This window comes from Equus caballus, chromosome 10 (genome assembly GCF_041296265.1).
Source record: "Equus caballus isolate H_3958 breed thoroughbred chromosome 10, TB-T2T, whole genome shotgun sequence".
NCBI classification, from domain to species: domain Eukaryota; kingdom Metazoa; phylum Chordata; class Mammalia; order Perissodactyla; family Equidae; genus Equus; species Equus caballus.
Genome location: NC_091693.1, coordinates 35,194,334 through 35,208,516, shown reverse-complemented (window position 1 = coordinate 35,208,516; position 14,183 = coordinate 35,194,334).

The window sequence follows — 14,183 nt, the reverse complement described above, 5'->3', positions numbered from 1 at the left end:
GCTGAAGTAGCACTGCAGGTGCAGTGCCATCACTGCAGGATCACTGCATTCACCTTCAATGGCACTGCATACTACAACACCCGACAACGCATCCAAATTGTGGGACACTGCATCCAGTGCATTAACACTGCATCCACATTCCAGGACAGTGCAGGGGGCATTGCAACCACAGCAGGGACACTGCATCCAGCTGAAGTGGCACTGAAGGCATACTGCAATCACTGCCGGCTAACTGCATCAAACTCCCATGCTCTGCAGTCTCTGTAACAACATGCGGCAGCCAACTTTTGGTACTCTGCATCCACTGCATGGGCTCTGCATCCACATTCAGGGACACAGGACGGGGCACTGCAACCACTGCAGGGACACTGCAGCCAGCTGAAGTGGCTATGCAAGTTCACTGCAATGACTGCAGGATCACTGCATACTCCTCCCTGATCACTGAATCCTCCAATACATCATAAGGCATCCACTTTGAGGGACACTGCATCCACTGCATGAGCACTGCATCCACATTCAGGTAAAGTGCAGGGGTCACTGCATCCACCTTCATGAGAACTGCATCATCCGTCATAACATACTGCATCCACCTTGTGGGACACTGCATCCACTGCATGAGCACTGCATCCACATTCCAGGACAATGCAGGGGTCATTGCAACCACTGCAGGGACACTGCATCCAGGAGTAGTGGCACTGAAGGCGTACTGCAATCACTGTCGGCTCACTACATCCAACTTGTGGGGACTGCATCCTCTGTCACAACACACAGTAACCAACTTTTGGTACTCTGCATCCACTGCATGGGCACTGCATCCACATTCATGGACACAGAACGGGGCACTGCAACCACTGCTGGGACACTTCAGCCTGCTGAAGTAGCACTGCAGGTGCACTGCAATGACTGCAGGATCACTGTATCCTCCTTCATGATCACTGAATCCTCCATCACAACCTAAGGAATCCACCTAGAGGGACACTGCATCCTCTTCATGAGCACTGCATGCACATTCAGGTAAACTGCAAGGGACACTGCAACCGCTGACGGATCCCTGCATCCACTTTCATGGGCACTTCATACTCCGTCACAACATACTGCATCCACGTGTGGGACACTGCATGCACTGCATGGGCATTTCATCCACATTAAGGGAAACTGTAGGGGGCACTGCAACCACACAGGTTCACTGCATCCACCTTCATGGGCACTGCATCCTCCGATGAAACATACTGCATCCGCCTTGTGAGAGACTGCATCCACTGTTTACCCCTGCAACCATATTCCAGGACAATGCCGGGGGCACTGCAACCACTGGTGGGACACTGCATCCCTGTTCATGGGCACTGCATCCTCCATCTCAACATACTGCATAAACCTTTAGTTAAACTGCATCCTCTCCATGGGCACTGCATTCACTTAGCGACACAGAGTGTGGCACTGCAACCCCTGCATGGACACTGCTTACGGCTGATGTGTAAATGCGGGTGAACTGCAATAACTGCAGGATCACTGCATCCACTGCAAGTTCGGAGCATGCACATTTTGGGACACAGCAGGGTGCACTGCAACCACTGCCAGATCACTGCATCCACTGCATGGGCACTGCATTCACCTTCCGTGACACAGAAGGTGGCACTACCACCCCTGCAAGGACACTGCATCCAGCTGATGTCTAAATCCTGGTGCACAGCTATCACTTAAGGATCACTGCATCCACTGCATGTTCACAGCATCCACATTCAGGGAGACCCCATGATGCAATACAACCACTGTCGGATCACTGAATACACCTACATGGGAACTGCATCCTCCATCACAACATACCTCATGCACCTTTTGAGACACTGCATCCAATGCCTGGGCACTGCATCCACGTTCTCGGACATTGCAGTGGGCACTGCAACCACTGAAGGGACATTGTATACAGCTGAAGTTGCACTGCAGGTGCACTGCATGCAGCATAGGCTCACTGCATCCCCCTTCGTGGGCATTATATCTTCCATCACAAGATACGACATCCACCTTGTGGGACACTGCAACTTTTGCATGGGCACTGCATCCACATTCAGGGAACTGTAGGCGGCACTGCAACCACTGCAGCCTCACTGCATCCACCTTCAGGGACCCTGCATCCTCCATCAAAACCTACTGCATTCACCTTGTTTGACACTGCATCCACTGCATGACTACTGCACCCACGTTCCCTGACAATGCAGGGGGCACTGCAAGCACTGCAGGGAGACTGCATTCACCTTCATGACAACTGCATTATCCGTCATAACATACTGCATCCACATTCTGGGACACTGCATCCACTGCCTGGGCACTACATCCACATTCCAGGACAATTCAGTGGGCATTGCAACCACTGCAGGGACACTGCATCCAGCTGAAGTGGCACTGAAGGCATACTGCAATCACTGCCGGCTCACTCCATATAATATGTGGGCACTACATCCTCTGTCACAAGATACGGCAATCAACGTTTGGTACTCTGCATTCACTGCATGGGCACTGCATCCACATTCAGGGACACAGAACGGGGCACAGCAACCACTGCAGGGACACTGCTGCCAGCTGAAGTGGCACTGCATTTGCACTGCCATGACTGCAGGATCACTGCATCCTCCTTGATGATCACTGCATCCTCCATCACAACATAAGGCATCCCCATTGAGGGACACTGCATCCATGCATGACCACTGCATCCACATTCAGGTAAACTGCAGGGGGCACTGCAACCACTCCTGGATCACTGCATCCACCTTCATGGGCACTGGATCCTCCATCACAACATACTGCATGCACATTGTGGGACACTGCATCCAATGCATGGGCACTGCATCCGCATTCAGGAAAACTGTAGGGGGCACTGCAACCACTGCTGCTTCACCAAATCCACCTTCATTGGAACTGCATACTCTGACAAAGCATACTGCATCCGCCTTGTGAGACACTGCATCCACTGCGTGACAACTGCATCCACATTCCAACACAATGCCAGGGACCCTTCAACCACTGCTGGCTCGCTGCATCCACCTTCATGCTCACTGCATCCTCCGTCACAGCATACTGCAAATACTTCAGGTACACTGCATCCACTGCATGGGGACTGCATTCACCTTCAGGGACACAGAAGGCGGCTCTGCAACCACTGCAGCTACAGTGCATCCAGCTGAAGCGTCACTGCAGGTGCACTGCAATCACTGAAGATTCACTGCATTCCATGCATTGGCACTGCATCAACATTTCATGACACTGCCACGGGCACTGCAACCACTCCTTCATGGGGACTGCATCCTCCGTCACAACATACTGCATACACCTTGAGTGACAAGACATGCTCTGCATGGGCACTGCATCTGCATTCAGGGGAAATGTAGGGGGCACTGCAACCACTGCAGGTTCACCACATCCACCTTCTTGGGCACTGTATCCTCCGACAATCATACAACATCCACCTAATGGGACACAGCAACTACTGCTTGGGCACTGCATCCACATTCAGGGAACTGTAGGGGTCACTGCAACCTCTGCAGCGTTACTGCAGCCACCTTCATGGGCCCTACATCCTTCATCACAACATACTGCATCCAACTTGTGGGACAATGCATCCACTGCCTGGGCACTGCATCAACATTCCTGGACAATGGAGGGGCACTGCAACAACTGCAGCAACACTGCATCCAGCTGAAGTGGCACTTCAGGAGCACTGCCATCACTGGAGTATCACTGAATTCACCTTCATTGGCACTGCATACTACAACAGACCGCAATGCCTCCACACTGTGGTACACTGCATCCACTGCATGAGCACTGAATCCACATTCAGGGACACAGGATGGGGCACTGCAGCCACTGCAGGGACACTGCATCCAGCTAAAGTGGCACTGAAGGCATACTTCAATCACTGCCGGTTCACTGCATCCAACTCCAGGGCTTTGCCTCTTCTGTAAGAACATACGGCAACCAACCTTTGGTACTCTGCATCCACTGCATGGGCACTGCATCCACATTCAGGGACACAGGATGGGGCACTGCAGCCACTGCAGGGACAGTGCAGAAAGCTGAAGTGGCACTGCAAGTTCAGTGCAATGACTGCAGGATCAGTGCATTCTCCTTCATGATCGCTGAGTGCTCAACACATCATAAGGCATCCACCTTGAGGGACACTGCCTCCACTGCATGATCACTGCATCCACCTTCATGGGTACTGCATCCACCATCATGACATACTGCATGCACATCGTGGGACACTGCATCCACTGCATGGGGACTGCATCCACGTTGAAGGACACTACAGTTGGCACTGCAACCACTGCAGCAACACTGCACCAAGGTAGCATTTCATTGCAAGGAGCATTGCATGAACATTCGGCTAAACTGCAGGGGGCACTGCAACCACTGCAGGATCTCTGCATCCACCTTCATGAGCACTGCATGCGCCGACAAAACATACTGCATCCGCATATTGAGACACTGCATTCACTGCATGACCCCTGAATCCACATTCCAGCACAATGCCGGGGCACTGCAACCACTGCAGAGACACTGCATCCGCCTTCATGCGCACTGCATCCTCCGTCACAACATAAAGTGTAAACATTTAGGTACACTGCCGCACCTACATGGGCACTGCATTCACCTTCAGGGACACAGCAGGATGCATTGCAACCCTTGCAGGGACTCTGCTTCCAGCTGATGTGGAAATGCAGGCACACTGCAATCACTGAAGGATCACTGCATCCACTGCATGTTCACAGTATTCACATTCAGGGACACAGCAGGGTGCACTGCAAACACAGCCAGATCACTGCATCCACCATCATGGGCACTGCCTCCTCCATCACAACTTACTGTATGCACCTTGTGGAACAGGGCATCCTGTGCATGGGCACTGCATCCTCGTTCAGGGAGACTTCAATTGGATCTGCAACCATTGCAGCAACACTGGATCCAATTGAGGTGGCTCTCCAGGCGCACTGCAATCACTGCCGGCTCACGGCATCCACCTTCGTGGGAACTGAATCCTTTGTCACAACAGACTGCATCCACATTGTGGGACACAGCATGCACTGCATGGGCACGGAATCTACATTCAGGGAAACTGTAGGGGGCACTGCAACCACTGCAGGGACACTGCATCCAGATGAAGTGGCACTGCAGGTACACTGCAATGACTGCAGGATCACTGCATCGTCCTCCATGTGCACTGAATCCTACTTCACAACACAAGTCATGCACCTTGAGTCACACTGCACACACTGCATGGGCACAGCACCCACATTCATGGACATGGCAGGGGGCGCTCTGCAACCACTGCAGCTACACTGCATCCAGCTGAAGTGGCACTGCAGGTGCACTGCAAACACTGAAGATCCACTGCATCCACTGCATTGGCACTGCATCAACATTTCAGGACAATGCCCGGGTCACAGCAACCACGGGAGGGACACTGCATCCCCCTTCAGGGGAATTCATCCTCCGTCACAACATACTGCATAAACCTTTAGGTACACTGCATCCACTGCATGGGCACTGCATTCACCTTCAGGGACACAGAAGGATGCATTGCAACTCTTGCAGGGACACTGCTTCCAGCTGATGTGGAAATGCAGACGCACTGCATTCACTGCAGGATAACTGCATTCACTGCATGTTCACAGCATCCACATTCAGGGACACAGCAGGGTGCACTGCAACCACTGCAGGGACACTGCATGCAGAGGACGTGACACTGCGGGTGCACTGCAATGACTGCCGGATCACTGCATCATCCTTCATGGGCACTGAATCCTGCTTCAGAACATACTGCATCCACCTTGAGTGAAACTGTAGACACTGCATGGGCACAGCATCCAGATTCAGGGACACGGCAGGGGGCTCTGCAACGACTGCAGCTACACTGCATCCAGCTGAAGGGGCACTGCAGGCGCACTGCCATCACTGCAGGATCACCGCATTCACCTTCATCGGCACTGCATACTGCAACAAACCACAATGCCACCACACTGTGGGACACTGCATCCACTGCATGTCCCCTGCATCCACATTCCAGGACAATGCCTGGGGCACTGCAACCACTGCAGGGACACTGCTTCCAACTGATGTGGAAATGCTGGCACCCTGCAATCACAGCAGGATCACTGCATCTACTGCATGTTCACAGCGTCCACATTCAGGGAAACAGCAGGGTGCCCTGCAACCACTGCCAGATCACTGCATCCACCCGCATGGGCATTGCATCCTCCGTCACAACATACTGCATGCACCTTCTGTGACCCTGCATCCAATGCCTGGGCTCTGCATATACGTTCTCAGACAATGCAGTCGGCACTGCAACCACTGCATGGACACTCCATACAGCTGAAGTTCCACTGCAGGAACACTGCATTCAGCACAGGCTCGCTGCATCCACCTCCATGGGCACGGCATCTTCCAACACAACCTATGACGTCCACCTTGTGTGATACTGCAACTACTGCATGGGGACTGCACCCTCATTCAGGGAACTGTATGGGGCACTGCAACCACTGCAGCATCATTGCATACACCTTCATGGGCTCTGCATCCTCCATCACAACATACTGCATCCAACCTGTGGGACACTGCATCCACTGCATGACTACTGCATCCACATTCCCCGACAATATGGGGTGCACTGCATCCACCTTCATGAGAACTGCATCATCCTTCATAACATACTGCATGCACCTTGTGGGACACAGCATCCACTGCCTGGGCACTGCATCCACATTTCCGGTCAATGCAGTTTGCTTGCAACCACTGCAGCAACACTTCATCCAGCTGAAGTGGCACTGCAGGCACACTGCAATCACTGCAAGCTCACTGCATTCACCTTCGTGGGCACCTCCTCCTACGTCACAATATACTGCATGCACATATAGGGATGCTGCCTCCACTGAATGGTCACTGCATCCACGTTCAGGGACACTGCAGTTGGCTCTGCAACCACCGCAACAAGACGGCATCAAGCTGAAATGGCACTGAAAGTGCACTGCAATCACTTCAGGCTCACTGAATCAAACTTCGTGGGCACTGCATCCTCCATCACAGCATACCGCATCCGCCTTTTGGGACACTGCATGCACTGCATGGGCACTGCATCCATATTCAGGGAAACTGTAGGGAGCACTGCAACCACAGCAGGTTCACTGCATCCACCTTCATGGGCATTGCATCCTTCGACAAAACATACTGCATCCGCCTAGAGACACTGCATCCACTGCATGTCCCCTGCATCCACATTCCAGGACAATGCCTGGGGCACTGCAACCACTGCAGGGACACTGCTTCCAACTGATGTGGAAATGCTGGCACCCTGCAATCACAGCAGGATCACTGCATCTACTGCATGTTCACAGCGTCCACATTCAGGGAAACAGCAGGGTGCCCTGCAACCACTGCCAGATCACTGCATCCACCCGCATGGGCACTGCATCCTCCGTCACAACATACTGCATGCACCTTCTGTGACCCTGCATCCAATGCCTGGGCTCTGCATATACGTTCTCAGACAATGCAGTCGGCACTGCAACCACTGCATGGACACTCCATACAGCTGAAGTTCCACTGCAGGAACACTGCATTCAGCACAGGCTCGCTGCATCCACCTCCATGGGCACGGCATCTTCCAACACAACCTATGACGTCCACCTTGTGTGATACTGCAACTACTGCATGGGGACTGCACCCTCATTCAGGGAACTGTATGGGGCACTGCAACCACTGCAGCATCATTGCATACACCTTCATGGGCTCTGCATCCTCCATCACAACATACTGCATCCAACCTGTGGGACACTGCATCCACTGCATGACTACTGCATCCACATTCCCCGACAATATGGGGTGCACTGCATCCACCTTCATGAGAACTGCATCATCCTTCATAACATACTGCATGCACCTTGTGGGACACAGCATCCACTGCCTGGGCACTGCATCCACATTTCCGGTCAATGCAGTTTGCTTGCAACCACTGCAGCAACACTTCATCCAGCTGAAGTGGCACTGCAGGCACACTGCAATCACTGCAAGCTCACTGCATTCACCTTCGTGGGCACCTCCTCCTACGTCACAATATACTGCATGCACATATAGGGATGCTGCCTCCACTGAATGGTCACTGCATCCACGTTCAGGGACACTGCAGTTGGCTCTGCAACCACCGCAACAAGACGGCATCAAGCTGAAATGGCACTGAAAGTGCACTGCAATCACTTCAGGCTCACTGAATCAAACTTCGTGGGCACTGCATCCTCCATCACAGCATACCGCATCCGCCTTTTGGGACACTGCATGCACTGCATGGGCACTGCATCCATATTCAGGGAAACTGTAGGGAGCACTGCAACCACAGCAGGTTCACTGCATCCACCTTCATGGGCATTGCATCCTTCGACAAAACATACTGCATCCGCCTAGAGACACTGCATCCACTGCATGTCCCCTGCATCCACATTCCAGGACAATGCCTGGGGCACTGCAACCACTGCAGGGACACTGCTTCCAACTGATGTGGAAATGCTGGCACCCTGCAATCACAGCAGGATCACTGCATCTACTGCATGTTCACAGCGTCCACATTCAGGGAAACAGCAGGGTGCCCTGCAACCACTGCCAGATCACTGCATCCACCCGCATGGGCACTGCATCCTCCGTCACAACATACTGCATGCACCTTCTGTGACCCTGCATCCAATGCCTGGGCTCTGCATATACGTTCTCAGACAATGCAGTCGGCACTGCAACCACTGCATGGACACTCCATACAGCTGAAGTTCCACTGCAGGAACACTGCATTCAGCACAGGCTCGCTGCATCCACCTCCATGGGCACGGCATCTTCCAACACAACCTATGACGTCCACCTTGTGTGATACTGCAACTACTGCATGGGGACTGCACCCTCATTCAGGGAACTGTATGGGGCACTGCAACCACTGCAGCATCACTGCATCCAACTTCATGGGCCCTGCATCCTCCATCACAACATATTGCATCCACCATGACGGACACTGCATACACTGCATGACTAATTCATCCTCATTCCCGGACAATGGGGGGGCACTGCAAGCACTGGAGGGACACTGCGTCCACCTTCATGAAAACTGCATCATCCATCATAACATACTGCATCCACCTTTTTGGACACTGCATCCACCGCCAGGGCACTGCATACAGATGAAGTGGCACTGCACGTGCATTTCAATGATTGCAGGATCACTGCATCGTCCTTCATGGGCACTGAATCCTGCTTCACAACATACTGCATCCACCTTGAGTCACATTGAAGACACTGCTTGGGCACAGTATCCACATGAAGGGACATGGCTGAGGGCTCTGCAACCACTGCAGCAACACTGCATCCAGCTGAAGTGGCACTGCAGGTTCACTGCAACCACTGGAAGGACACTGGATCCCCTTCATGGGCACTGCATCCTTGGTCACAACATACTGAATAAACGTTTAGGTACACTGATCCACTGCATGGGCACTGCATTCACCTTCAGTGACACAGAAGGCGGCATGCAACGCCTGCCGGGACACTGATTCCAGCTGATGTGGAAATGCAGGCACACTGCAATCACTGCAGGATCACTCCATCCACTGCATGTTCACAGCAGCCACATTCAGGGACACAGCAGGGTGCACTGCAACCGCTGCTGGTCACTGCATCCACCCTCATGGGCACTGAATCCTCCATCACAACATACTGCATGCACCTAATGGGACACTGCATCCAATGTGTGTGTGGACACTGCATCGATGTTCTCGGACAATGCAGTTGGCACTGCAACCACTGCAGGGTCAATGCATACAGCTGAAGACGCACTGCAGGTGCACCGCATTAAGCACAGGCTCACTGCATCCACCTCCGTGGGCACTGCATTTCCAACACAACATACGACAACCACCTTGTGGGAGACTGAAACTCCTGCATAGGCACTGCATCCACATTCAGGGAACTTTAGGGGGCACTGCAACCACTGATGCATCACTGCATCCACCTTCATGGGCCCTGCATCCTCCATCACAACATACTGCATCCAACTTGTGGGACACTGCATCCACTGCATGACTACTGCATCCACATTGCTGGACAATGCAGGGGGCACTGCAATTACTGCAGGGACACTGCATCCAACTTCATGAGAACTGCATCATCCGTCATAACATACTGCATCCACCTCGTGGGACACTGCACCCACTGGCTGGGTACTGCATCCACATTCCCGGACAATGCATGGGGCACTTCAACCAGTGCAGCAGCACTGCATCCAGCTGAAGTAGCACTGCAGGTGCAGTGCCATCACTGCAGGATCACTGCATTCACCTTCAATGGCACTGCATACTACAACACCCGACAACGCATCCAAATTGTGGGACACTGCATCCAGTGCATTAACACTGCATCCACATTCCAGGACAGTGCAGGGGGCATTGCAACCACAGCAGGGACACTGCATCCAGCTGAAGTGGCACTGAAGGCATACTGCAATCACTGCCGGCTAACTGCATCAAACTCCCATGCTCTGCAGTCTCTGTAACAACATGCGGCAGCCAACTTTTGGTACTCTGCATCCACTGCATGGGCTCTGCATCCACATTCAGGGACACAGGACGGGGCACTGCAACCACTGCAGGGACACTGCAGCCAGCTGAAGTGGCTATGCAAGTTCACTGCAATGACTGCAGGATCACTGCATACTCCTCCCTGATCACTGAATCCTCCAATACATCATAAGGCATCCACTTTGAGGGACACTGCATCCACTGCATGAGCACTGCATCCACATTCAGGTAAAGTGCAGGGGTCACTGCATCCACCTTCATGAGAACTGCATCATCCGTCATAACATACTGCATCCACCTTGTGGGACACTGCATCCACTGCATGAGCACTGCATCCACATTCCAGGACAATGCAGGGGTCATTGCAACCACTGCAGGGACACTGCATCCAGGAGTAGTGGCACTGAAGGCGTACTGCAATCACTGTCGGCTCACTACATCCAACTTGTGGGGACTGCATCCTCTGTCACAACACACAGTAACCAACTTTTGGTACTCTGCATCCACTGCATGGGCACTGCATCCACATTCATGGACACAGAACGGGGCACTGCAACCACTGCTGGGACACTTCAGCCTGCTGAAGTAGCACTGCAGGTGCACTGCAATGACTGCAGGATCACTGTATCCTCCTTCATGATCACTGAATCCTCCATCACAACCTAAGGAATCCACCTAGAGGGACACTGCATCCTCTTCATGAGCACTGCATGCACATTCAGGTAAACTGCAAGGGACACTGCAACCGCTGACGGATCCCTGCATCCACTTTCATGGGCACTTCATACTCCGTCACAACATACTGCATCCACGTGTGGGACACTGCATGCACTGCATGGGCATTTCATCCACATTAAGGGAAACTGTAGGGGGCACTGCAACCACACAGGTTCACTGCATCCACCTTCATGGGCACTGCATCCTCCGATGAAACATACTGCATCCGCCTTGTGAGAGACTGCATCCACTGTTTACCCCTGCAACCATATTCCAGGACAATGCCGGGGGCACTGCAACCACTGGTGGGACACTGCATCCCTGTTCATGGGCACTGCATCCTCCATCTCAACATACTGCATAAACCTTTAGTTAAACTGCATCCTCTCCATGGGCACTGCATTCACTTAGCGACACAGAGTGTGGCACTGCAACCCCTGCATGGACACTGCTTACGGCTGATGTGTAAATGCGGGTGAACTGCAATAACTGCAGGATCACTGCATCCACTGCAAGTTCGGAGCATGCACATTTTGGGACACAGCAGGGTGCACTGCAACCACTGCCAGATCACTGCATCCACTGCATGGGCACTGCATTCACCTTCCGTGACACAGAAGGTGGCACTACCACCCCTGCAAGGACACTGCATCCAGCTGATGTCTAAATCCTGGTGCACAGCTATCACTTAAGGATCACTGCATCCACTGCATGTTCACAGCATCCACATTCAGGGAGACCCCATGATGCAATACAACCACTGTCGGATCACTGAATACACCTACATGGGAACTGCATCCTCCATCACAACATACCTCATGCACCTTTTGAGACACTGCATCCAATGCCTGGGCACTGCATCCACGTTCTCGGACATTGCAGTGGGCACTGCAACCACTGAAGGGACATTGTATACAGCTGAAGTTGCACTGCAGGTGCACTGCATGCAGCATAGGCTCACTGCATCCCCCTTCGTGGGCATTATATCTTCCATCACAAGATACGACATCCACCTTGTGGGACACTGCAACTTTTGCATGGGCACTGCATCCACATTCAGGGAACTGTAGGCGGCACTGCAACCACTGCAGCCTCACTGCATCCACCTTCAGGGACCCTGCATCCTCCATCAAAACCTACTGCATTCACCTTGTTTGACACTGCATCCACTGCATGACTACTGCACCCACGTTCCCTGACAATGCAGGGGGCACTGCAAGCACTGCAGGGAGACTGCATTCACCTTCATGACAACTGCATTATCCGTCATAACATACTGCATCCACATTCTGGGACACTGCATCCACTGCCTGGGCACTACATCCACATTCCAGGACAATTCAGTGGGCATTGCAACCACTGCAGGGACACTGCATCCAGCTGAAGTGGCACTGAAGGCATACTGCAATCACTGCCGGCTCACTCCATATAATATGTGGGCACTACATCCTCTGTCACAAGATACGGCAATCAACGTTTGGTACTCTGCATTCACTGCATGGGCACTGCATCCACATTCAGGGACACAGAACGGGGCACAGCAACCACTGCAGGGACACTGCTGCCAGCTGAAGTGGCACTGCATTTGCACTGCCATGACTGCAGGATCACTGCATCCTCCTTGATGATCACTGCATCCTCCATCACAACATAAGGCATCCCCATTGAGGGACACTGCATCCATGCATGACCACTGCATCCACATTCAGGTAAACTGCAGGGGGCACTGCAACCACTCCTGGATCACTGCATCCACCTTCATGGGCACTGGATCCTCCATCACAACATACTGCATGCACATTGTGGGACACTGCATCCAATGCATGGGCACTGCATCCGCATTCAGGAAAACTGTAGGGGGCACTGCAACCACTGCTGCTTCACCAAATCCACCTTCATTGGAACTGCATACTCTGACAAAGCATACTGCATCCGCCTTGTGAGACACTGCATCCACTGCGTGACAACTGCATCCACATTCCAACACAATGCCAGGGACCCTTCAACCACTGCTGGCTCGCTGCATCCACCTTCATGCTCACTGCATCCTCCGTCACAGCATACTGCAAATACTTCAGGTACACTGCATCCACTGCATGGGGACTGCATTCACCTTCAGGGACACAGAAGGCGGCTCTGCAACCACTGCAGCTACAGTGCATCCAGCTGAAGCGTCACTGCAGGTGCACTGCAATCACTGAAGATTCACTGCATTCCATGCATTGGCACTGCATCAACATTTCATGACACTGCCACGGGCACTGCAACCACTCCTTCATGGGGACTGCATCCTCCGTCACAACATACTGCATACACCTTGAGTGACAAGACATGCTCTGCATGGGCACTGCATCTGCATTCAGGGGAAATGTAGGGGGCACTGCAACCACTGCAGGTTCACCACATCCACCTTCTTGGGCACTGTATCCTCCGACAATCATACAACATCCACCTAATGGGACACAGCAACTACTGCTTGGGCACTGCATCCACATTCAGGGAACTGTAGGGGTCACTGCAACCTCTGCAGCGTTACTGCAGCCACCTTCATGGGCCCTACATCCTTCATCACAACATACTGCATCCAACTTGTGGGACAATGCATCCACTGCCTGGGCACTGCATCAACATTCCTGGACAATGGAGGGGCACTGCAACAACTGCAGCAACACTGCATCCAGCTGAAGTGGCACTTCAGGAGCACTGCCATCACTGGAGTATCACTGAATTCACCTTCATTGGCACTGCATACTACAACAGACCGCAATGCCTCCACACTGTGGTACACTGCATCCACTGCATGAGCACTGAATCCACATTCAGGGACACAGGATGGGGCACTGCAGCCACTGCAGGGACACTGCATCC